Source organism: Microtus pennsylvanicus, chromosome 1, assembly GCF_037038515.1.
Source record: "Microtus pennsylvanicus isolate mMicPen1 chromosome 1, mMicPen1.hap1, whole genome shotgun sequence".
Lineage (NCBI taxonomy): Eukaryota > Metazoa > Chordata > Mammalia > Rodentia > Cricetidae > Microtus > Microtus pennsylvanicus.
This window is the reverse complement of record NC_134579.1, coordinates 153684550-153711259: the sequence shown is the minus strand read 5'-3', so window position 1 is coordinate 153711259 and position 26710 is coordinate 153684550. Positions and strand designations below refer to the sequence as shown.

At 37.9% G+C, this 26710-nt stretch overlaps 1 pseudogene; it reads left to right on the top strand.

Annotated features, from left to right (window-relative positions):
* LOC142832611 (vomeronasal type-2 receptor 116-like) overlaps window positions 1-26710 on the top strand; it is a 47073-nt pseudogene that overhangs the window by 3042 nt on the left and 17321 nt on the right.

The window sequence follows — 26710 nt, the reverse complement described above, 5'->3', positions numbered from 1 at the left end:
CAAAGCCTGTAACCTTTATTTATCTTCTATGCAAGCACTAAAAACCAGAGAAGGGCAGCCCTTTCTGTGAAAGCTCCAAATGGCTCAGCTTATTTATGGGAGATTTACTTTCACGAACTTTTAAAGCTTTTGCAAACTTCCAGCAACTGATGTCATTCCAACCTCACAACACAGGGCATTTGTTGCAATTATTGAGGGATGTTGGGAATACTGTCCAGTATTTTCAAATCCTTCTTTTTACTACAAATATCATATGTAGATCTCTATCTATAATAAACACTGTTGCCTTTTATAGAACACAAAATGAAAACTGTCAGTTTGCTCTGATCTTGACTGTTTGCATTGGTGATGTCAGCAAGAAACCTGATCTTTTAGCAAATATGTCACAAGTATTTCAATTACCAGCAAGGATGGTGTAATAATGTGCCACAATTACACAGTCTCATTCATTTTCTCAGAACAAAATAAAGAAACTTCCCTAATTATGTCTGTAATGACAAGTTCATGTATACTATGGAGTTTAGAGGACCATATTGAACATCTGTCATAATAGGACTAGTCACATACCTCTCTATATCTCAGCAAGTGAGTATTTTTGGATATTTGAAAGAAATCCTTGTCTTTATTTGTACCATCCCAGAGGCTAAGAAAAGTGTGAGGAAGATGAAGGCCACATATGTATGTCAAAATGTGTAGTTAAAGGCTACTATTCAGAGACTTGATGAGGCTTTTGCATTTCCTTGTGAAAAACAGAGATGAGAAAAGTTTAAAAAGAGAGGTGGCTTTCTAGAACTCTTGGCAGAATGGTGTTTTTACGTTCTCGGGAGTGCAAGTTACTTCCTGCAGGTCCCTGTGTCCATTCAGCTTACTTATGCACCTTGTGTGATTCATTCAACTTATCTATGCATCTGCCTATCCTGTCCTAAGTGATCAGCTGGCCAACAAAGATACATCTCTAGCTCAGGCCATGATTTCTTTTGTGCTTCACTTAAACTGAAACTGGGCTGGGCTGCACATCTCAAACAATGAAGACGGTGCTCAATTTCTCTCAAAATTGCGAAAAGACATGGAAAATATACAGTCTGCTATGACTTGTGAATATGATCGCAGTCAACTTTACTTGTCAAGACCTGAAGTATATTATAACCAAATAATGACATCACCCACAATTTATTTTTCATTTATGGTGACACAGACAATACTCACACTGTGTGCTTTAGAATGTGTGAATCACTAGGTACATAAAGAATATGGGTCACCCCCTCACAGTAGGCTGAATCAATCTATAAGAAATAAAAACTTCACACTTGACTCATACCATTAGGATGTGAACATTTACAAATCTGCCTGTTGAGATTTATGCTTTTTAAATTTTGACCTTACTTTGGACCAATTCCTAAAATTCAGATGAAAACATGACAAGACTAGGTGGATGAGGTTTAGATGTATCAGCTTCTAGTGTAGACACGGAAAAATTTCTCATTCAATGCCTCATTGGAATGGCTAATGGTACAGACTTTTGACGTGGCCTTTAGTAAGAGCACATATGATGTACACAGTGCTGTGCATGCTGTGTCCCTAGCAGTGCATGAGATTGTTCAATAAGATGAACAGTCACTGGATGATTGGAAAAAAATCTGATATTACATGCTTGAAGGGAGAGCTTCTTTTATTGGATTATATTTGGTGTCATCAATGCCATAGTGCTTAGAGGATCTCAGATGCTCAAATCTAGTATTTTAAGAAATATTCACCAAATACAAAGGTTTCTGAACATGTTTCTGCTGTGGAAATAAATCTAGACTTTGATATAAATTTCTAATACAGACTATGAAGGGGAAGAAACTAATTATCAATGAAAATCAGTGACTGCTACAAAGCACATGAATATCATCATCCCATCCTAATACTGAAAACATATCAGTCTTTAGTTATTAATGCTCTCCATGTTGATAAGATGAACCCTCCTTTGTCAATTGTCATATATGTGTTAATTACTGAGGGTTATGTTTTCCGTAAGTTTTCTTAACTGATTCTGCCCCCCTTTTACACTATGGGGACCTCAAATATAACTCTGAGAGTAATTACAGAAGAAATTGTGATGTGATTCAATTCAATGGGTGCATGCATATTCATTTATGTGAATGGAGATTTCTCACTTTGTATGCATGTATGTTTGTGTATTTCTTTATATCTGTGTTTATGTTTGTGTTGATATAATATGTGTGTGTGTGTTTGATATATGCTTCTCTATAGCTGCATCTCTGTTTTTAGAAATGAGCATATATTTTCCTTATGTCAATTTCTTTGTTTTGGGAGTTTTTTATGAATAACTTCCTGTGTTTGTTTGTAAATACATGTCTCTTCATGTGCCTATGTGTATGTTCTTCATATTTCTTTGTATGTGCTTGCACATATGTATATCTGTGTTGCTGTGTGTGTTGTTATGTCTTTGTTTATTTGCATAAATTTGTCTATATCATTGTCTCATTGTTTGGTTATTTATATCTGTGTATTTGTCTGAGAATATGTATGTATATGTGTTTATGTCTCTTTTTGCATAATTTCCTTCTGTGTTTCTTTGGGTTTTATACGTCTCTATGACTACATATGCCACTGTGCTTATCTGTGTGTCATTGCAGAAATGAGTGACTTTGTATAAATGAGTATGTGGTTGTAATATACATTTATTTCTCTATGGATGTGAGTATCTCTGTGTGTAGCAGTTTCTCTGTTATGTGTGTGTGTGTGTGCAGTTCATATCTATGCTCTAGCAGCTCAGCCGAAGTAGAAGTAACTGGAATAGGGGTTCCGGGGAAAGCCTGCAAACCATGGAAATAGAGAAAAAGCCACTAAAGTAGACATGGAAATGTGCAAAAGAGGAAACTGTTTCAAAATGTGAGGGAATTCGGCTGCCTGTAGGAAGAGCTTGTCTGTTATCAGCCAGCAACTATAGTTAGATTAGGACTTCCTTTGCCCATGAACTGTAAGGCCTGTGCGTTTGGGATCAGGGAATGGGCAAATAGCTAGGGACTCTTGAAAGAGACTGAAAAAGAAAGATAACAGACTTATTTTGAGGACTGGCTGCAAGGAAAGAAAAGCCAGCATTGATGGCAGTCACTAAAGTAGCTGCAGAGCCCAGGGTAACTGGCTAACTCTTGATTTTCAGCCCGGAGTTGAATGCCAGATGATGGTTTTATCTACTTATTTTTTTATCAATAAAAACTCAGGAGTCAGCTATCAGTGTAGGAGCCTGAATGGTCCGAGTAGTAGTGGAGAAGCAACAAGTGCCCACCTATCTCTTTTTTCCCCATCCAAAAAGAGTCAAGTCCCTCTCTCGAGGCCCACTATTACTTCCTGTTAATTTTCGTAAATGAGTAGCTAGGTACAACATCCAAGTCAACACAAACTTTATTATCACCCTTGGGAACATTGAATGTTATATGATAGTTAACAAGGTAATCTAAATATACAATATAAAAATCTTTCACTTACTTTGTAGAGAATCATGGAGATATTTTACATCATTTCTTGTTATCATAAAGGGTGTTGTTTAATTTTTTTGTAGTCTCATTGTCATTATTAAATAGAAGAGCTACATATTTTTTTTACTTTCTATTGTATCCCACCACTTTAGGAATGATTCAGTTGTACAAATTCTGTGCTAGAATTTTCTGAATGAATTATATATGCTGCCATATATTATGCAAATACCTATATTTAAAATCTTACTTTTCAATTTGTAGACTTTTGATGTTCTTTTACAGTTTTACTGCTCTTACTAAAAGTTCAAATAGACATCTAGAGCATAGACAAACTTGACTTGGTCCTGATTTTAATAGAAATCTTTTTCAGTTTTTTTCATTTATAGTTATATTTGTCATAGGAGAGCTGTAAATAGCTTTATATGTTTGGGTATGTTCTCTGAATTCATACATTCCCAAAGATTATTTTCATGAAAGTCTGTTAGAATTTGTCAAAGGAATTTTAGCATCAAATGGGATTATGGTGTTGTATTTTTCTTCAATTTGCTTATATGGTGAATTATATTGACTGATTTTCATAACCATTCTCCAAACTCTGGGATAAAGCCTGGTTTTTCGCAATCTTTGTGATGTATTCTTGGATTCCATTTGCAAGTATTTTATTGAGTATTTTACACTGATATTCAAAATGGAAATCATTGGAATTTTTGTTCACATTTGAATTACTTGTATATTGTGTATCAGATGACTGTGGTCTCATAAAGTGAAGCTGGAAATTTAGCTTCTTTTTTTATTTTGTGGAATAACTTGAAGAAACCTGATGTTTGCTCTTGCTGAAATGTCAGGTAATCTGTGGTAAAATTATCTTTCTTTGGGCATAATTTAGTCCTGAGTCTATTAATAATGGTTTATCTTTCTGAGAAATTGCTGGAATATTTCTATTGCTTCTCTGTTCTTGAATGAATCTGATAGTTCTACAGAGAAACTATCCTTTTTTTTTTAGATTTTCCAATTTTGTTATTGTAAGTTTTTTTAAGTGAGAACTAGTGATTATCTAGATTTCCTTGATGTATATTTTTATTTCTCCCCTTTTATTTATGATTTTGTTAATTTAGATAGTCAATCTTAAAGTTAGTTTGAAAACATATTAAGCTTTCTTGTTGGTTTTCTCAAAGAATCAATTCTTAGTTTCATTGTCTTTTATTGTTCTCTTTTATCTAATTTATTCAATACATAAGTCAGCTTAATTTTGTCCTGTGTCTATTCCTCTTGCATGCCAATATTTCTTTTTGTCCTAGAGCATTTAGGTGTTTAAATTGATAGTATATATGATATATTGAGTATACAGTCTCGCCTATTTTTTTGTCAAATGCTAGATGAAAGACATTTTCTTTTATTTAATACTTGGGTTTTTTTATTGCTTTATAAATAATACCATTCAATATTTCCACTTCCCCCCTTCTACAATTTCCCTTTCACCCCCCACTTATCCTCTACCCTCCTCCTCCAGCACTAAGAAAAGGCAGTGTACCCTACCCTATGCGAAGTCCAAGGCCCTCCCCAACTATATCCATGCTTAAAAAGGTATGCATCCGCCGGGCGATGGTGGCGCACGCCTTTAATCCCAGCACTCGGGAGGCAGAGGTAGGCGGATCTCTGTGAGTTCGAGACCAGCCTGGTCTACAGAGCTAGTTCCAGGACAGGCTCCAAAGCCACAGAGAAACCCTGTCTCGAAAAACCAAAAAAAAAAAAAAAAAAAAAAAAACAAAAAAAAAAAAAAAGGTATGCATCCAAATATACTAGGATCCCAAAAAGGCAGTACCTGCAATAGACACAAATCCCAGTGCCATTATCATTGGCTTGTCACTCTGCCACAATTGTGAGCCACAAACAGAGTGTCCAGTTTGATTCCATGCTCGTTCAGTCCCAGTCTAGCTGGCTTTGGTGATCTCCCATTAGTTCAGGCACACTGTCCCAGTGGGTGGACCAACCCCTCACAGTCCTGATCTCCTTACTCATATTCTCCCTCCTTCTGCCCTTCAGCTGGACCTTGGGAGCACAGTCCAGTGCTCCGATGTGGGTCTCTGTCTCTGTCTCCATCTGTCTCCAGACGAAGGTTCTATGGTTACATTCAAGATAGTCATCAGTCTGAATAAGGAAAGTTCAGGCACCCTCTCCTCCACTGCCAGGTTCCTAGCTGGGGACAACCTCGTTTTCACCTGAGAAACCCTCTAAACCCAAGCATCCTTTCAACCCCAAAATGGCTCCTTTAATTAAGAAACTTCTTCCCAGCTCCCATATTTGTCCTTCCTCCATCTCAACAATCCCACTCCCCCAAGCTCTCGCGAAAACTCTCCTTCTCCCTTCTCTCCCCCTCTCCCCTTCCCTCACTCTATCCTCACCCCCACGCTACTAACTTTTGCCTGACAATATTGTCTACTTCCAATTTCCAGGAGGATATATATATATATATATGTTTTTCGTTAGATTCACCTTATTACTTAGCTTTTCTAGGATAACGAATTATTGGCTCAATGGCCTTTGTTTATGTCTAGAATCCACTAATGAGTGAGTACATACCATATTTGCATTTTGGGGCCTGGATTATCTCACTCAGGATAGCGTTTACTATTTCCATACATTTGCATGCAAAATTCAAGATGTCGTTGTTTTTTTTTTTTTCACCACTGAGTAATACTCTAATGTGTAGATGTGCCAAAATTTCTTTATCCATTCTTCCATTGAGGAATACCTAGGTTGTTTTCAGGTTCTGGCTGTTACAAATAGTGCTGCTATGTACAAAGTTGAAAAAATGCTTTTGTAGTATAATTGGGCATCTCTTGGGTATATTCCCAAGAGTGGAATCACTGGATCCTGAGGTAGGCTGACTATCAATTTTCAGAGAAACTGTCACACTGATTTCCAAAGTGGTTGAACAAGTTCACATTCTCACCAGCAATGGATAAGTGTTCCCCTTATTCCCCATCCTCTCTAGCATAGGTTATTATTGGTGTTTTTGATCTTAGCCATTCTAAAGGTGTCAGATGGTATCTCAAGGTTGTTTTGATTTGCATTTCACTGATAGCTAAGGAAGTTGAACATTTCCTTAAGTGTCTTTTGGCCATCTAAAATTCTTCTGTTAAGAATTCTCTGTTCAGTTCAGTACCCCATTTTTTAATTGTGTTCTTTAGAATTTTAATGTTAGTTTCTTAAGTTCTTTATATATTTTGGAGATCAGACCTTTGCCTGATGTGGCGTTGGTGAAGATCTTCTCCCATTCCGTAGGTTGCCTTTTTGTCTTGATGACTGTGTCCTTTGCTTAACAGACTCTTCTCAGTTTCATGGGATCCCATTTATTCATGATCGCTACTGAAGTTATACATTAAAAGTGGTCTCCTGTGTCCATGTATTACAGGATACTTCCCTCTTTATTATTATCAGGTTAATTGTGGTTGGAATTATATTGAGGTCTTTAATCCATTTGGACTTGATTTTTGTGCATGGTGATAGATATGAATCTATTTTCATTCTTCTACAATTTGTTAAAGATGCTTTTTTTCTCCCATTGTATAGTATTAAATTCTTTGTCAAAAATCAGGTGTTCATAGTTTTTTGAATTAATATTAGGTTCTTCGATTTGATTCCATTTGTCAACATCTCTGTTTTTATGCCAATACCAAACTGCTTTCTTTACTGTAAGTCTAAAATAGTGTTTGATGTCAGGGATGTTAAAGCCGCCGTAATTTTCTTTATTATATAGGATTGTTTTGGCTATTTGGGGTTTTTTTGTTTTTCCATATGAAGTTAATTATTGTTTTTTCAAGGTCTGTGAAGAATTTTGTTGGGATTTTGGGTTAATTTTTTTTTTTTTGCTTTTTTTGACACAGGGTTTCTCTGAGGTTTTGGAGCCTGTCCTGTAACTAGCTCTTGTAGACCTGGCTGGCCTCGAACTCACAGAGATCCACCTGCCTCTGCCTCCCAAGTGCTGGGATTAAAGGCGTGTGCCACCACCGCCCGGCTTTGTTGGGATTTTGATGGGAATTGCATTGAATATATATATATATATATATATATATATATATATATATATATATATATTGCTTTTGGTAGAATTGACATTTTTATTATGTTGATCCTAACAATCCAAGAACATGGAAGATTCTTCCATTTTCTGGTAGCCTCTTCAATTTCTTTCTTCAAAGTCTTAACGTTCTTGTCAAATAGATCTTTCACTTCCTTGGTTATTGTTATCCCTAGATACTTTATGTTATTTGTGGCTATCGTGAAAGTCAATGTTTTTTTCTGATTCCATTCTCTGCTTCTTTATCCTTTGTGTGTAGGAGGGCTACTGATTTTTTTTGAATTGATCTTGTATCCTGACACATTACTGAAGGTATTTATCAGCTGTAGGAGTTCTTTGGTAGAGTTTTTGTGGTCACTTATGTGCACTATCATACAACCTGCAAATAACAAAACTTTGATTTTTCGTTACCAAGTCAAGTCCCATTGACCTCTTTATGATGTCTTACTACTATTGCTAGAACTTGAACACTAAATGGAAGAGATATAGAGAGAGTGGACAGCCTTTTATTGTTCCTGCTTTTAGTGGAATCGCTTTGAGTTTCTCTCCATTTAATATTATGTTAATTTAAGTTTTAGCTGTTGGCTTGCCTGTATATTGCTTTTGATATATTTATGTATGATTCTTGTATCACTAATCTCTCCAAGATATTTATCCTAAAGGGGTGTTGAATTTGTCAAAAGCTTTTTCAGCATCTAATGAAATGATCATATGCTTTTTTTCTGTTTATTTATATGATGGATTACATTGATAGATTTTCATATGTTGAACTAGCCTTGCGTCTCTGGGATAAAGTCTACTTGATCATGATGGATATTTTTATGTGTTCTTGGATTCGGTTTGCCAGTATTTTATTGAGAATGTTTGCATCCATGTTCATGAGTGAGATTGGTCTGAAATTCTCTTTTTTGGTTAAATCTTTGTGTAGTTTTGGTATCAGGGTAACTATAGCTTCATAAAAAGAGTTTGGCAATGACACTTTTGTTTATATTATGTGGAATACTTTAAGGAGTATAGGTATTATGTCTTCTTGGAAGTTCTGCTAGAATACCACATTGAAACCATCTGGTCCTGGTCTCTTTTTGGTTGGGAGGTTTTTCATGACAACTTTTATTTCCTCACAACTTAAAGGTCTATTTATATTGTTAACCTGGTTTTGAGTTAATTTTGGTATTAGGTATTTATCTTTAAAAAATATCCATTTCTTTTACATTTTACAATTTTGTGGCATACAGACATTGGTAGTAAGACCTAATGATTGTCTGAATTTGCTCAGTGTCTGTTGTTATGTTCCACTTTTCATTTCTGATATTGTTAATTTGTGCTTTCTCTCTCTGCCTTTTGATTAGTTTGGATAGGGGTTTGTCAATCTTGTTGATTTTCTCAAAGAACCAACTCTTTGTTTTATTGATACTTTGGATTGTTTTCTGTGTTTCTATTTTGTTGATTTTAGCCCTCAGTTTGATTATTTCTAGTCTTCTATGCCTCCTGGTTGAGTCTGCTTCTTTTATTTAGAGCTTTTAGTTGTGCTGTTAAGTCTCTAATGTGAGCTTCTCTGTTTTGTTTTGTTTTTTTTAATGTGGGCACTTAGTGCTATCAACTTTGCTCTTAGCACTATTTTTACAGTGTCCCATTGGTTTGGCTATGTTGTGTCTTCATTTTTGTTTAATTCAAGGAAGACTTTAGTTTCTTTCTTCCTTGACCCAGGTGTGGTTCAGTAGTTGACTGTTCGGTTTCCATGAGTTTGTAGGCTTTCTGATGTGGAATTGTTTATAAATTCTAACTTAACTGCATGGTGATCCAATAAGACACAGGTGGTTTTCCATGTTTTTTTTTTTTTTTATTTTTGGCTGTTTGTTTTGTTACAAAGTATGTGAAGAATTTTAGCGAAGGTTCCATGAGATACTGAAAAGAAGGTATATTCTTTTTTGTTTAGGTGGAATGTTTCATAGATGTCTGTTAAGTCCATTTGCTTCATTACATCTGTTAGTTCTCTTATTTCTCTGTTAAGTTTCTGTCTGGTTGTCTTGTCCATTGGTGACGGGGGGGGGGGGATGTTTTAACCTCCTATTACTAGTGTGTGCGGTTTGATGTGTGATTTGTGTTCAGGTAATATTTGTTTTACGTATGTGGATGCTTTTATATTAGGGACATAGATATTCAGGATTGAGACTTCTTCTTGATGAATTGTTCCTGTTATGAGTATAAAAGATCTTTCTCCATCTCTTCGGATTGATTTTAGTTTGAAATCAATTTTGAAAGGTATTAGGCTAGCCACAGACCAGCTTGTTCCTTAGGTCTGTTTGATTGGAAAATCTTTTCCTCACACTTTACTCTGAGATAGCATCTGTCTTTGGGGTTGAAGTGTGTTTCTTATAAACAGCAGAATGTTGGATCCTGTTTTCATATCCATTTTCCTAGCCTGTGCCTTTTTATAGGTGAATTGAGTCCATTGATATTGAGCGAAAATAATGACAAGTGGTTGTTAACTCTGGTTATTTTCTTTGTGGTAGTGCTTGTGTGTTTCACTTCTTTGAGTTGTGTTGATGGTGTGTTGTCAGATGTCTGTGATATTGTGGGTATGTTGGCTTCCTTTTGGATGAAGTGTTTCTTCTAGTACTTTCTGTAAGGCTGGATTTCTGGATACGCATTGTTTAAATCTGTTTTTGTCATAGAATATCTTATTTTGTCCATCGATGGTGAAAGAAAGCTTTGCTGGTATAGGAGTCTGAGCTTGCATCATGGTTTCTTTGTGTCTGCAGCACATCTATCCAAGATTTCTGGCTTTCATTGTTTCCATTGAGAAGTCAGGTGTATTTCTGGTAGGTTTACCTTTATATGTTATTTGACCTTATTCTTTTGCAGCTCTAAATATTCTTTCTTTATTCTGAATGTATCTTGTTTTGATTATTATATGGCAAGGTGATTTTTTTTAATCCAGTCTATTTGGTGTTCTGGGAGCTTCTTGTAGCTTCATAGGAATATCCATTTTAAGGTTGGGAAAATTTTTTTCTATACTTTTGTTGAATATATTTTTTGTGCGTTGAGATGTAATTCTTCTCCTTCTTCTACCCTTATTCTTAGGTTTGGTCTTTCCATAGTGTCCCAGATTTCCTGGATGTTTTGTGTTTAGAAGTTGTTGGATTTGTTGTTTTCTTTGATCAATAAGTCTATTTTCTCTATAGTATCTTCAGTGCCTGAGATTCTTTCTTCTATTTCTTGTGTTCTGTTGGTTATACTTGTCTCTGTAGTTCTGTTCATTTACCCAGATTTTCCATATCCAGACATCCCTCAGTCTGTGTTTTCTTTATTACCTCCATTTCAGTCTTCAAATCTTGAACTGTTTCCTTTACTTGTTTGATTGCTTTTTCTTGGTTTTATTGGGTATCTTTGAGGGATTTATTAATATTTTCTAAATTTTTGTTTGTCTTCTTTTCTATTTTTTGAGAGAGTTTTTCACTTCCTATTTAAGGGTCTCCATCATTTTCTTGGGGTTACTTTTAAAGTTGACTTCTTTCATTTCTTCTGGGTTAGGATGTTCAAGTCTTCCTGTTGTGTCTGTCCACTGTGTTCTGGTGGTAACATGTTACTTTTTAAGATGTTAGAGGAATTATTGATTGATGCCTACACATCTTATCTCTTCCTCATCAGATTCCTTCCATGGGAGCAGGGCCTCTTAAAGGGCTCCAAGCACCTTAAAGACAAAAAGGCAGGCTCTTCATATCCCCCCACCCCGCAACATGGTAGCAGGTTTTCTTACTGGGTTCCCAGGACCTAGAAGAAAAAAAGGAGGGTTCTTTGGATTACACTCAACATGGGAGCAGGGACTCTTGCCTGGCTCCAAGGACCTCTCCAGATCCAAGTAGCACAGAGGCAGGTTTTTCTTTCCCTAAATGACATTTTCTTTCACCACTGCTATCACTTTGTCAATATGTTTGGGTATATGTAGTATTCATGTTTTATTATATCTAAAAAGTCTTTAATTTCATTATTGTTAACTTGATTCTGTCATCATTCATTTGAAAGTTGTTTGTTTTCAGTGTGAAAGTTTTCTGTTTTTCCTTAAAGCTGATATTCAAGTTTAATCTCTGTTTATTTGATAGGGGGCAGAGGGTTATTTTACTTTTCTGCATCATTTGAGATTTGCTTTATGACCAAGTATGTGGTCAGTTTTGGGGAAAATTCCATGAGATCCTGAAAAGATGAAATACTAGTTTGTGTTTGTATCCAGCATTCTGGAGATATTTGAGAGGTTCTTTTGTTATAATAACTGTTACTAGGAGTATTTCTTTGCCTTGCTTTGTTCGGATGACCTGTTTTTTGGAGAAAGTGGGATGGTGAAATATCTGAAAGACAGTGTGTCATGTAAGTTTAGTTATATTACTTTAACAAATGCGAGTCCGGATGCATTAAACTATAGACATTAAGAAATAATGTAATCTTTGGGTTGTATACTATAATAAAAATGAAGTACCTGTAGTAATAGAAGCAGCGAGCCACTTCCTGCTGCCTGGCTCCTGGCCTTCCAGCTAGCTTATATCCCGAAATAACAACACACAAATTGTATTCATTTAAACACTGCCTGGCCCATTAGGAAATTTCAAAGACAGTTCAGTCACTTTATTTGTATCCTGCAGAATGTCTCACAGATCCATTCATGAATCAGGAACCCCGAAATATCATTTCACCTTTAGGCTAGTTCAGCAGTCCTCTATCTGCAGGTTCTTTGTGTGCAGTTTATGCAACAATTCAAGCAAGAGCAGTTTCTTGCCCAAAAGCTGGCAAACTCCATAAGGAGCCTCTTTGATGCTATCTTCCTCTTAAAGAAGCTTGATGCTGTCAGGAGCAGACATGTCAAATTGTCGTGAAAAGCCCTAAGTTATTAAAACTTTAAATGCCTGTAGTCTTTGAAAAATATGAAGAATGCCTATCTAACTGAAATATATCTCTATATATCTAAGAAATCTAACTAACATGACTACAAGCTTGACTATTATCAGTGATTATCCATTAACAACCTATATTTCCTAATTATACATTACATTTTTAAATGAACTACACAATCACAATACCTTAATCAAGATCAGAAATACATATAACAAAATTGACCTTAAATTAGATTCAGCAAACCAAGCTTCACATCAATGCAAATTATTCATATCTATATCATATCCCCCTTTAAATGTAAAAGAACATTTATAAACAATATTTGGGAATATGGACGTAGTTATTTCTCTCCAAACTGTTTCATACTCTATGGAGGCGCTGTTCATCAGGTCTAACATGGTGTATCCTGTTTGCTAGGTTTATCTCAGTCAGCAGTTGAGTGAAGTAGTTTTTGAAGGTATTCACAGCAACCTTTCAGGAGGGCATGGTCTATCATAACATACTATTCTAGAAACAATCCATAGGGTCTCATCCTCTGTAAAAATAAAAGAACCTCTTTTCCAAAGCATCATATCCTTAGATCCCAATTCTGAAGTCATGATAACTATAGAACATATATGCTAGATCAGCTTAGTAGCTCACAAAATATAATGTCTCTCTGTTTTTAGCTTCTTCCCAGTCAAAAAAATTAAAGAAAATACAATATACAGAATCTAAGCTCTCTGTGAATTTTCCATTCATGAGAGGAAAGTAGCAACATTTATATTGCCTTCAACCTCATTGAAAATCAGGAAAGATTCGGCATGTCTGAACTGGCAGCTTCATAGCAGCAGCTCTCTTTCATTGCCTTCTTTCTCCCAACATTCTGTTCTGTCTACTCCACCCACCTAAGGGCTGGCCTATCAAAAGGCCAAGGCAACTTCTTTATTTAACCAATGAACGTAACACATAGACAGAAGACCCTCCTAAACCAAGTACCTTTTATCATCTTCTATTAATTTGATGTTTGAAGTATATTTCATTAGATGTGAAAAAGGCTTCACTGTCTTGTTTCCTAGGTCATTTTCATGAAAACATTTTTCATTCATTAACTCCTCTGAGGCATGACTCTCTTTGTGTTGGAGGTATTTTTATTATTTCCAGAAGGATGAACTCCTTCCACATTTATTCTTTTGGCCTGTGACTTTTTGTTTTGGAGATGATACCACTTAAATATCAATGACAAGTCATTGTTAAATTTCTATTTTTGTTATTTGTTGTTGTTGATGGCTATGATGGTGGTTTGTGTGGATGTTTCCTGTTCTTGTTTTCCTAGGAAGAGGATCTTTATTTCTTGTTTTTATGTGCATGTAATTAACCACTCATGTTTGAGTTTTCCTTGTGGTACCTTCTTTAGTGCTCTATATGTGGGTAGATATTGTTCAAATTTGCATTTATGGTGGATATCTTCTCCCAGTCTCTGAGGATTGAATGTTTTGAAGGATATCGTTGTATGGAATGAAATCTGTATTCTCTTGGAATCTACAGGTCAACTGAAAACATTATTGTGCCTTTTATACTCATATAAAATTCCAGTGAAATTCAGATAAGTCTACATTTATATGTTACTTGAACTTTTTACCGTGGGTTATATAATATTCTTTCTTTTTTCTGTTTATTTAACATTTTAATTACTATTTTGTGAGGGCATATATTTTCTGTTCAGATATATTAATCATTTTGTAAATTTTTGTGCCTTTTGAGGGTTCTCCTTTTTTGGGTTATGAAAAATTTCTTCTGTAGTATGTAAAAGATATTTTCTGTGAACTTGTGTTGGGTTTATTCTCATTTTTCTATTTCTATTATTCTTATATGTAATCTTTTCAAAGAGTTTCAGTGTTTTTGGATGCTTCATCTCAAGGACTTTTTAGATTTAATATTTCCTTTGATAATTGTTTCTATATTTTCATCTATTGTATTCTGTTTGTGATCCATGTTTCTGTAGTTCCTATTGCTTACATACACTTTCCTTTTGCACAATTCCTTCAGATTTTGTTTTTTTTTTTTTTAATTTTTTTATTGATAAAAGGAGGATAAAGAAAAGAAAAAAAAACAAATTTCCACCTCCTCCCACCAGCCTCCCATTTCCCTCCCCCTCCTCCCACTCTTCTCCCCCTCCTCCCACCCCTCTCCCCTTCCCCCCACTCCTCTCCCCCTCCCTTTCCAGTCCAAAGAGCTGTCAGGGTTCCCTGCCCTGTGGTACGTCCTAGGTCCTCCCCCCTCCATCCATATCTAGGAAGGTGAACATCCAGACTGGCTAGGCTCCCACCAAGCCAGCACATTGCATAGGATCAAAACCGCGTGCCATTGTCCTTGGCGTCTCATCAGCCCTCATTGTTCGCCATGTTCCGAGAGTCCAGTTTTATCCCATGCTTTTTCTGGTAACAGTCCAGCTGGCCTTGGTGAGCTCGCAGTAGATCATCTCCACTGTCTCAGTGGGTGGGTGCACTCCTCGTGGTCCCGACATCTTTGCTCATGTTCTCACTCCTTCTGCTCCTCATTGGGACCTTGGGAGCTCAGTCCAGTGCTCCAGTGTGGGTCTCTGTCTCTATCTCCATCCATCGCCAGATGCAAGTTCTAGGATGGTATGCAATATATTCGTCAGTATTGCTCTAGGGTAGGGTCATTTCAGGTTCCCTATCCTCAGCTGCCCAGGGAACTAACTGGGGACCTCAGCTTGGGCACCTGGGAGCCCCTCTAGAGTCAAGTCTCCTGCCCACCCTAAAGTGGGTCCCTTAACTAAGAATTGTGGTTCCGTGCTCCCCTATCCAACCTTCCTTTATCCCGATCCTCCTGTTTCCCCAAGTCCACCCTCCTTCCCTTCTACCTTTTCTCTCCCCATCTCCCCTAACCCCCATCCCACCCCACCCCCAAGATCCCACTTTTCCCCCCGGCAATTTTGTCTACTTCCCTTATCCAAGAGGATAACTATATGTTTTTCCTTGGGTTCACCTTCTTACTTAGCTTCTTTAGATTCGCCTATTGTAGACTCCGTGAACCCTATTTATGGCTAGAAACCAATTATGAGTGAGTACATCCCATGTTCGTCTTTTTGGGCCTGGGATACCTCACTCAGGATAGTGTTTTCTATTTCCATCCATTTGCATGCAAAATTCGAGAAGTCATTGTTTTTTACCGCAACGTAGTACTCTAGTGTGTATATATTCCATACTTTCTTCATCCATTCTTCCATTGAAGGGCATCTAGGTTGTTTCCAGGTTCTGGCTATTACAAATAATACTGCTATGAACATAGTTGAACAAATGCTTTTGACATGTGATAGAGCATCTCTTGGGTAAATTCCCAAGAGTGGTATTGCTGGGTCCAGGGGTAGGTTGATCCCGAATTTCCGGAGAAACCGAAACACTGACTTCCACAGTGGTTGCACAAGATTGCATTCCCACCAGCAATGGATGAGGGTACCCCTTCCTCCACAGCCTCTCCAGCAAAGGCTATCCTTGGTGTTTTTGACTTTAGCCAATCTTACAGGTGTAAGATGATATCTCAAAGTTGTTTTGATTTGCATTTCCCTGATCGCTAAGGAGGTTGAGCATGCCCTTAAGTGTCTTTTGGTCATTTGAACTTCTTCTGTTGAGAATTCTCTGTTCAGCTCAGCGCCCCATTTTTTAATTGGGTTAATTAGCATTTTAAAGTCTAGTTTCTTGAGTTCTCTATATATTTTGGAGATCAGACCTTTGTCTGTTGCGGGGTTGGTGAAGATCTTCTCCCAGTCAGTAGGTTGCCTTTGTGTCTTAGTGACAGTGTCCTTTGCTTTACAGAAGCTTCTCAGTTTTAGTAGGTCCCATTTATTCAATGTTGCCCTTAATGTCTGTGCTTCTGGGGTTATACCTAAGAAGCGATCGCCTGTGCCCATCTGTTGTAGGGTATTGCCCACTTTCTCTTCTATCAGGTTCAGTGTTTTCGGGCTGATATTGAGGTCTTTAATCCATTTGGACTTGAGTTTTGTGCACGGTGATAGATATGGGTCTATTTTCATTCTTCTACAGGTTGACATCCAGTTGTGCCAGCACCATTTGTTGAAGATGCTTTCTTTCTTCCAATGTAAACTTTTAGCTCCTTTATCGAAAATGAGGTGTTCATAGGTTTGTGGGATAAAGTCCGGGTCTTCTATACGATTCCATTGGTCGACTTCTCTGTTTTTATGCCAGTACCACCCTGTTTTCATTACTGTAGCTCTGTAATAGAGTTTGAAGTCAGGGATGGTAATGCCTCCAGAAGATCCTTTATTGTATAGGATTGTTTTGGCTATCCTGGGTTTTTTGTTTTTCCATATAAAGTTGATTATTGTCCTCTCCAGATCTGTGAAGAATTTTGATGGGATCTTGATGGGGATTGCATTGAATCTATAAATTGCCTTTGGTAGAATTGCCATTTTTACTATGTTGATCCTCCCAATCCAAGAGCAAGGGATGTCCATCCATTTTTTGGTATCCTCTTCAATTTCTTTCTTCAATGCCTTAAAGTTCTTGTCAAATAGATCTTTCACTTCCTTGGTTAGATTTACCCCAAGATATTTTATGCTGTTTGTGGCTATCGTGAATGGAGAAGCTTCTCTGATTTCCCTCTCTGCTTCCATATCCTTTGAGTATAGGAGGGCGACTGATTTTTTGGAGTTGATCTTGTATCCTGCCACATTACTAAAGCTGTTTATCAGCTGTAAAAGTTCTTTGGCGGAATTTTGGGGGTCGCTTATGTACACTATCATATCATCTGCGAATAACGAAAGTTTAACTTCTTCATTTCCAATTCGAATCCCCTTGATCCCATTATGCTGTCTTATTGCTATTGCTAGAACTTCCAGCACTATATTGAAGAGGTATGGCGAAAGTGGGCAGCCTTGTCGCGTTCCTGAGTTAAGCGGGATGGCTTTGAGTTTCTCTCCATTTAATTTGATGTTAGCTGTCGGCTTGCTGTATATAGCTTTTATTATATTTAGGTATGACCCTTGTATCCCTAATCTCTCCAAGACTTTTAACATAAATGGATGTTGAATTTTGTCAAATGCTTTTTCAGCATCTAATGAAATGATCATATGGTTTTTTTCTTTCAGTTTATTTATATGATGGATTACATTGATAGATTTTCGTATGTTGAACCAGCCCTGCATCTCAGGAATGAAGCCTACTTGATCATAATGGATAATTTTTCGGATGTGTTCTTGGATTCGGTTTGCCAGTATTTTGTTGAGGATTTTTGCGTCGATATTCATGAGTGAGATCGGCCTGTAATTCTCTTTCCTGGTTGAGTCTTTGTGTGGTTTTGGTATCAGAGTAACTGTAGCTTCATAAAAGGAATTTGGTAATGACCCTTCTGTTTCTATATTGTGGAATACATTGAGGAGTATAGGTATTAGGTCTTCTTGGAAGTTCTGGTAGAATTCCGCATTGAAACCATCTGGCCCTGGGCTTTTTTTGGTAGGGAGGTTTTTGATAACAGCTTCTAGTTCTTCGCGACTGACAGGTCTGTTTAGCTTGTTCACCTGGTCCTGATTTAATTTTGGTAAATCGTATTTATCTAAGAAAGTGTCCATTTCTTTTACATTTTCCAGTTTAGTGGCATACAAGCTTTTGTAGTAAGATCTAATGACTCTCTGAATTTCCTCTGTGTTTGTGGTTATGTCCCCCTTTTCATTTCTGATCTTATTAATTTGCAAATTTTCTCTCTGCCGTTTGATTAGTTTGGATAGGGGTTTGTCAATCTTGTTGATTTTTTCCAGGAACCAGCTTCTTGATTCATTGATTCTTTGGATTGTTTTTTGTGTTTCTATTTTGTTGATTTCAGCCCTCAGTTTGATTATTTCCAGTCTTCTACTCCTCCTAGGTGAGTCTGCTTCTTTTTTTTCTAGAGCTTTCAGGTGGGCTGTTAAGTCTCCAATATGTGCTTTCTCTGTTTTCTTTAAGTGGGCACTTAGTGCTATGAACTTTCCTCTCAGGACTGCTTTCATAGTGTCCCATAAGTTCGAGTATGTTGTTTCTTTATTTTCATTGAATTCAAGGAAGTCTTTAATTTCTTTCTTTATTTCCTCCTTAATCCAGGTATGGTTCAGTAGTTGACTGTTCAGTTTCCATGAGTTTGTAGGCTTTCTGGGGGTAGCATTGTTGTTGAATTCTAACTTTAATCCATGGTGGTCTGATAAGACACAGGTGGTTAGTAATATTTTTTTGTAGCTGTGTAAGTTAGCTTTGTTACCAAGTATGTGGTCAATTTTCGAGAAGGTTCCATGAGCTGCAGAGAAAAAGGTATATTCTTTCCTATTTGGGTGGAATATTCTATAGATGTCTGTTAAGTCCATTTGCTTCATTACCTCCATTAATTCTCTAATTTCTCTGTTAGGTTTCTGTCTGATTGACCTGTCCATTGGTGAAAGAGGAGTGTTGAAGTCTCCTACTATTAATGTGTGTGGTTTGATGGCTGCCTTGAATTTTAGCAATGTTTCTTTTACATACGTGGGTGCTTTTATATTAGGGGCATAGATATTCAGGATTGAGATTTCTTCCTGATGAATTTTTCCTGTTATGAGTATAAAATGTCCCTCTCCATCTCTTTTGATTGATTTAAGTTTGAAGTCAACTTTGTTAGAAATTAGTATGGCCACACCTGCTTGTTTCTTAGGTCCATTTGCTTGATAAGCCTTTTCCCAGCCCTTTACTCTGAGTAGGTGCCTGTCTTTGTGGTTGAGGTGTGTTTCTTGTAGACAGCAGAATGTTGGATCCTGTTTTCGTATCCAGTCTCTTAGCCTGTGCCTTTTTATAGGTGAGTTGAGTCCATTGACATTAAGTGATATTAATGACCAGTGGTTGTTAACTCCGGTCACTTTTGAAGTAGTAGGGTTTGTGTGTTTCCCTTCTTTGAGTTGCGCTGGTGAAGGGTCTCTAGATGTCTGAGTTATTGAGGTCTTTGTTGGACTCCTTGGTTAGTGATTTTCCTTCTATTATTTTCTGTAAGGCTGGATTTGTGGCTACGTATTGCTTAAATTTGTTTTTATCCTGGAAAATTTTGTTTTCTCCATTTATGGTGAACGAAAGCTTGGCTGGATATAGTAGTCTGGGCTTGCATCCATGGTCTCTTAGTTTTTGCAGTACATCTATCCAGGACCTTCTGGCTTTCATGGTTTCCATAGAGAAGTCAGGTGTAAGTCTGATAGGTTTACCTTTATAAGTAAGTTGGCCTTTTTCCTTTGCGGCTCTTAATATTCTTTCTTTATTCTGTATATTTTGTGTTTTGATTATTATATGGCGAGGGGATGTTTTTTTTTGATCCAGCCTATTTGGGGTTCTGTATGCCTCTTGAACCTTCATAGGTACATCCTTCTTCAGGTTGGGAAAGTTTTCTTCTATAATTTTGTTAAGTATATTTTCTGGACCGTTGAGCTGCACTTCTTCTCCTTCTTCTACTCCAATTATTCTTAGGTTTGGTCTTTTTATTGTGTCCCATATTTCCTGAATGTTTTGTGATGAGAGTTTGTTGGACTTGCTGTTTTCTTTGATCAGTGCGTTTATTTTCTCTATGTTATCCTCAGACTCTGAGATTCTTTCTTCTATCTCTTGTATTCTGCTGGTTATGCTTGTTTCTGTAGTCTCTATTCGTTTACCTAGATTTTCCATGTCCAGCCGGCCCTCTGTTTGTGTTTTCTTCTTTGCCTCCATTTCATTTTTCAAATCATGAACTGTTTCCATTATCTGCTTGATTGTTTTTCCTTGCTTTCCTAGGGTATCATTCACTGAATTACTCAATTCCTCGAACTTTCTGTTATACTTCTCATCCATTTCTATAAGGGCGTTTTTTATATGCTGTTTAAGGGTGTCAATCACTGTCATGAGGTCAGTTTTTTCTCCTTCTTCATGATTAAGGTGTTCATGTCCTCCTGTTGTGAGGTCGCTGGCTTCTGGTGGTTTCGTGTTGTTCTTCAGATTGTTGGGTGAATTCTTGCATTGGCGTCTCCCCATCTCTTCCTTCCAATATTCTCCTATGGATCTTCTTTTACAGGATCAGGTCTTCTTGCCAACTGATGTACCTTCCAAGTGATGTCACTCCCCCGTGATGTTTCTCCTGGATTCCAGTTCCGATCTCCTTGCTGCTTGGTTAGCTTCCAAACAAAGGCCCACCCTGCTTGCTGCAGGCAGGTTATGGAGACAAAGGAGCTACCACCTTCCCCTTTGCACTCACCTTCGGGTTCAGTCCCAGCGCCCAGGCAGGCTGAACAGGGAGGCACTCTGCTCCAAGAAGGGAGGGATGGAGGGAGACAGGGGGTAGGGGGATCTGGATGTAAGCTGGATGGGATAGGAAGAGAGAGGAGGTACCGGGCAGTGTAGCCCTGTAGGTTGATCAGGAAGTGTAGGCGGGCTGTTCCCGGGTGCCGCAGCACTCACTCACCACAATGATGTCTCACTAGGTGCCCTGATGAAACTCCGTGCTGCTTGGTTTGCTCGCAGACAAAGGGCCCACCCTGCTTGCTGCAGGCGGGCTATGGGGACAAAGAAGCCCCCGAGCTCCCCTTTACCCTACGCTTGGGGTTAGGACCCAGCGCCCAAGCAGGCAGAGCAGGGAGGCTCTCTGCCACCAGGGAAGGGAGGGGGAAGAGAAACAGAGGGTGGGGGGATCTGGATGTAAGCTGGATGGGATAGGAAGAGAGAGGAGGTACCGGGCAGTGTAGCCCTGTAGGTTGATCAGGAAGTGTAGGCGGGCTGTTCCCGGGTGCCGCAGCACTCACTCACCACAATGATGTCTCACTAGGTGCCCTGATGAAACTCCGTGCTGCTTGGTTCGCTCGCAGACAAAGGGCCCACCCTGCTTGCTGCAGGCGGGCTATGGGGACAAAGAAGCCCCCGAGCTCCCCTTTACCCTACGCTTGGGGTTAGGACCCAGCGCCCAAGCAGCCAGAGCAGGGAGGCTCTCTGCCACCAGGGAAGGGAGGGGGAAGAGAAACAGAGGGTGGGGGGATCTGGATGTAAGCTGGATGGGATAGGAAGAGAGAGAAGGTACTGGGCAGTGTAGCCCTGTAGGTTGATCAGGAAGTGTAGGCGGGCTGTTCCCGGGTGCCGCAGCACTCACTCACCACAATGATGTCTCACTAGGTGCCCTGATGAAACTCCGTGCTGCTTGGTTTGCTCGCAGACAAAGGGCCCACCCTGCTTGCTGCAGGCGGGCTATGGGGACAAAGAAGCCCCCGAGCTCCCCTTTACCCTACGCTTGGGGTTAGGACCCAGCGCCCAAGCAGGCAGAGCAGGGAGGCTCTCTGCCACCAGGGAAGGGAGGGGGAAGAGAAACAGAGGGTGGGGGGATCTGGATGTAAGATGAATGGGCCAGATTTTGTTTTATTTCATGTACCAGCTGCCTATTTTATGTCTTAAACATTTTTATTCATTTCTTTCACTGATTATGTTTTCTTTGCTTTCCTTAAGGAATATATTTCATTTACTACATTTTTTAGTTTCCTCTTTTCTCAATTTCCTTCATGTATTTATTCATTTCCTCTTTAAGGTCCTCACTCATATTCATGAAGTTGGTTTAAAGACTTTTATTATGCTTCAGTTGTGCTGGAACTGTGAGGTTTTGTAGTAGTAAGATAACTGACATTGGTAGTGACATATTGCTTCAGGTGTTGCTGATAGTATAGTAGCACTGGTTTCTAGGGTCTGACTTTGTGGTGAATATAGACCAATGTGCTTATTTACAAGTTCATCTTTTGATACAGTACCCAGTACCCCTCGGGGAAGAGAAGCAGTCATTATAAATCTTCCAAGAAGGGGAAGCCAGCAGTTATATAATTTTAGTACAGAATAGAATTATGCTTTCAAAGATGATTCAACACAAATGCATCTCAAGTTATTCCATAGAACAGAAACAAAATAAATATTGCATAAATATTTTTATGATCTATAGATTCCCTAATAACTATATTTCCCTGATATGATAACCATACCACAGATGAGCAATAAAAGGGGGGAATGATAGATCAATTTCCTTTGTGGGTATCAATGAAGAAATACTCAGTAAAATAATTGTAAACATAACCTAAAATCTCATCAAAATGATCATCACAGACATGCAGGGATGGATCAATATATAAAAATCAACTAATGTTTCAATGACATAAGCAAAAAGAAAAAGAAAGAACATGTGATCATCTCATTAGATAACAAAATTGAACAGCACTTCATTGTAAAAGTACTGAAGATAATAAGTATGTAAAGAACAGACATCATCAAATGGATGCAGTCTAGAGATAGCCTATGGCCAACACAAAAATTTAGTCATGCGATTTTCTTTACAACTAATACGTTTTACTTCTTGTTATAATTATTAAAGATAATGTGAGTGTGAAAATACATGCAAATATATTAGCTCTAATAATGGAAAATTTGTTAAGAGAGAATTCCCACATCGTAATATGGGAGTCCCCTCTGTATGCTGTGATTACTATTAATGAATAAAAAAAACTGCCTTGCCTGTTGATAGGTCAGAACTTAGGTAGGGGAGGAAAACTAAACAAAATGCTGGGAGGAAGAAGGTAGAGTTGGAGGGACACCATGGAGCTACTGCCGCCAGAAACAGAGGTGCCCAGTACAAACAAGTGTCTTCTCCCAAATCCCATTTTCAGTGCAGGATTTTGAGAGCAAACTAAATACACGAATAGAGAAATGGTATAAGAATGCCACTTCCTAGTTTCCCTTTGCTTCTAAGATAATCGACAAAAGATTTCTTTGCAGCCACTACTAGATTGTAAAGTGAGCAAATAAAAAATGAATAAAAAGAAAATGAAAGATAAAGCAGAAACAAATTAGTCAACAGATTTAATTGATCTGTGAGAATAGAGGGTCATGGAGGGATATAATTGCTAGATATTAAATATTCAGTTTGCCTTCTCATTATTCATGATTGTTTAAGAAGAAGAGTGATAGGTCTTATGTAGTGGATGAAATGAATCACAAGTCTGCTGTTCTCTCTGGATTTTGTTGAATATTTAAAAATCAGCATTTAAAATGTAAATTAACTGTGGTTCTATGATTTGCTGGATAGTTTTGGAATATTAGAATATAGAAATTTTCAGGATATAGTTTGATTATTAGTTCTCAAAACAATGGAAGGACTAGATTTTGGTTAAAATGTCTTTAATGCCTTCAAGGAAGAGGAATGTATTAAACTACCTGAATTTGTCTCATATGCATTCATCACATGGACTACAGACTTCAGATGCAGTACCTTTGAATGGAGTGTTGAAGATCTCAGTGTTTGAGGAAATGCTTTCAAAAAAAGGGAATCAGGAATGCGCAAGTTTCTATGTATGGAGAAAATGAGCATTTTGAAAAAAATTTGAATATACAGTATAATGCTTTGTATGAAATGTCACCATAAATATTATTTGAGAAATAGGCAATGAAAATCAGAAAAATGGTATGAATTTTCTGTCCTGTTTTTACAGCCAGCACACCAATAAACAAATCCAAATTCTTTTAGAGAATTAATGATATTTTTCTACTTTTATTTTGTCCATAAATTGTTCTGTTTTAAACACAGTCATCCTCTAATTTTTGAGACTGGGTGCTGACTAAAAGAAGAACTCTCTACATTGTTCCATAATATATATCCATCTGCCGGGTGGTGGTGGCGCACGCCTTTAATCTCAGCACTCGGAGGCAGAGGCAAGAGGATCTCTGTGAGTTTAAGACCAGCCTGGTCTACAGAGCTAGTTCCAGGACAGGCCCCAAAGCCACAGAGAAACCCTGTCTCAAAAAACCAATATATATATATATATATATATATATATATATATATCCATCCCCTGTACAGTTTATATAGCATTGTAGCTAGAGATGACTTATTAAATAAAACCCCATTCTATTTCAATTAGTATCATCCTATATGGGCCAAAGTAAATGGTCATAGCATATAATCAACTGATGGAATTCATCAATGTGTATGTCCTAAAGCATGTGCTAAAGCCTAACTGGCTGGCAACCTGTAGAAAAATGAAAATATGTTCATAGCCATCACCATGCAAGTCCATATGGATGAAAGATTTCGATATGAATCTGACCATACTAAACCTGATAGAAGAGAAATTGGGAAGTAGCCACTTTGGAAATCACTGTGGTGATTTCTCAGAAAACTAGGAAACACCCTACCTCAGGACCCAGCAAGACCATTCTTGGCAATACACCCAAGAGATGCCCAATCATACAACAAAAGCTTTTGTTCAACTATGTTCATAGCAGCATTATTTGTAATATGCCAGAACCTGGGGAAACCCTAGATGCCCTTAATGGAAGAATGGATAAAGAATGTGTAGCACATCTATACATTAGAGTACTCCTCATTGGTTAAAAAAAAAAGCAATGAAACTTGAATTTTACATGAAAATGGATGGAAGTGGAAAGCACTATCCTGAGTGAGATAACACAGACCCACAAATATGAATATGATATGTACTCACTCATAAGTGGATTATAGCCATTAATAAAAAACATTGAGCCTATAGTTCATGATCCTAGAGGAGCTAAATTATAAGGTGAACCAAAAGAAAATCATGTATAGATCAACATGGAAATTGGAAACAGACAAGATTACCAGGCAAATTTGGAACATGGAGGAGGAGGAGGAGGGGTAGAGGGAAAAGAAAAGAGTGAGAGAGAGGGGAGAAGGAGAGGTTTTGGGAGAGCTAGTGTTGGTGGGATGGCTGAGAAGGAGAAAGGATTGATATGGGATGGGAAGGAGATATCTTATTTGAGGGAGCCATTTTGGGGTTGTCAAGAGGCTTAGCTCTGAAGGAGTTTTCAGGAGTCCATGGGGATGACCTCAGCTAGAACCCTGGGCAGTGGAGGAGAGGGTGCCTGAACTGGGCTTGTCCCATAGTCAGACTGATGAGTATCTTGAATATCACCATAGAAACTTTGTCTAGCAGAAGATGGAGACAGAGACAGAGCACTGGACTAAGCTCCCAAGGTCCAGTTGTAGAGTAGAAGAATGGAGAATATAAGCAAGGAAGTCAGGACTATGAGGGCTTCACCCACTGAGACTGTGTACCTGATTTAATGGGAGCTCACAAAGTACAGTTAGACTAGTTATTAATGAGCATGGAATCAAACTGTTTTCTCTGAATGTGGTTGACAGTTGGAGAGACTGGGGTGCCAATGACAATGGCATTGGATTTTTATCTATTGCATGTACTGGCTTTTTAAGATCCTACTCTATATAAATGTATACCTTGCTCAGCCTAGATATAGTGGGGAAGGCCTTGGACTTCCCATAGGGCAAGGTGCCTTGCCCTCTTTTTGGACTGGAGAGGGTGGGAGGAGAAGGTGGGAAGTAGGAGGAGGGAAGAAAGTGGGAATTTTTTTGTATTATTTTTAAAGTTAAAAAATAAAAAGAAACAAACAAAAAATGTTGTTAACAAATATAGAAATTTAGTCCACTGGGACACTCTAACTGTTCAATGGATTTATATCTTAATGATTGGGGAAAGATTAGTGTTTTGGCTTCACAAGATCTAGTCTCAGATTCCTGTTGTGGTTACTCAATTTTCAATGACACTTTTTCTGTGTGATAATAAAAATATTCAAAGTTTATTTTAACTTTAAAATGTTTAGGTAAATACATAAAGACATCATAGCAGTACAATATCTAAGTGGGAAATAGATTCATTTTACTCTGAGTGAATTATTTAGAATGAAGAGGTATTATAAGGGGACATTGGGTACCATTCTGTAACATGAGGGGCTTCTTGTTGGGGTTTCTGTCCTGCCAGGTCCCCACAGCCAGTAAGCCCCAAAGAAAATCACACAGAGAGTCTACATTAGATATAAACTGATTGGCCCTTTAGCTCAGGCTTCTTGTTAGCTTTTATAACTTATAGTAACCCATTATTCTTATCTATGTTAGCCACAGGGCTTGGTACCTTTTTCGTTGGGGTAAGTCACATCCCACTTCTTCGGTGATCTGGGCTGGACTGCAGAAATAGCTTCCTTCTTCCTAGAATACTCCTGTTATCTCTGATCCTCTTCTACTTTCTGTCTGCTTTTCCTGCCTATACTTCCTGCCTGGCTATCTGCCAATCAGTGTTTATTTAGAACATGATTGACAGAATACAGACAATTCTCCCGCACCAAGGAATAATTGATGTTTATCAGTCAGATAATATGAAATGACTAGGAAGAGAAAGAAGTTAAAGCTCTTCCCAAAACTATAAACACAAATTGGT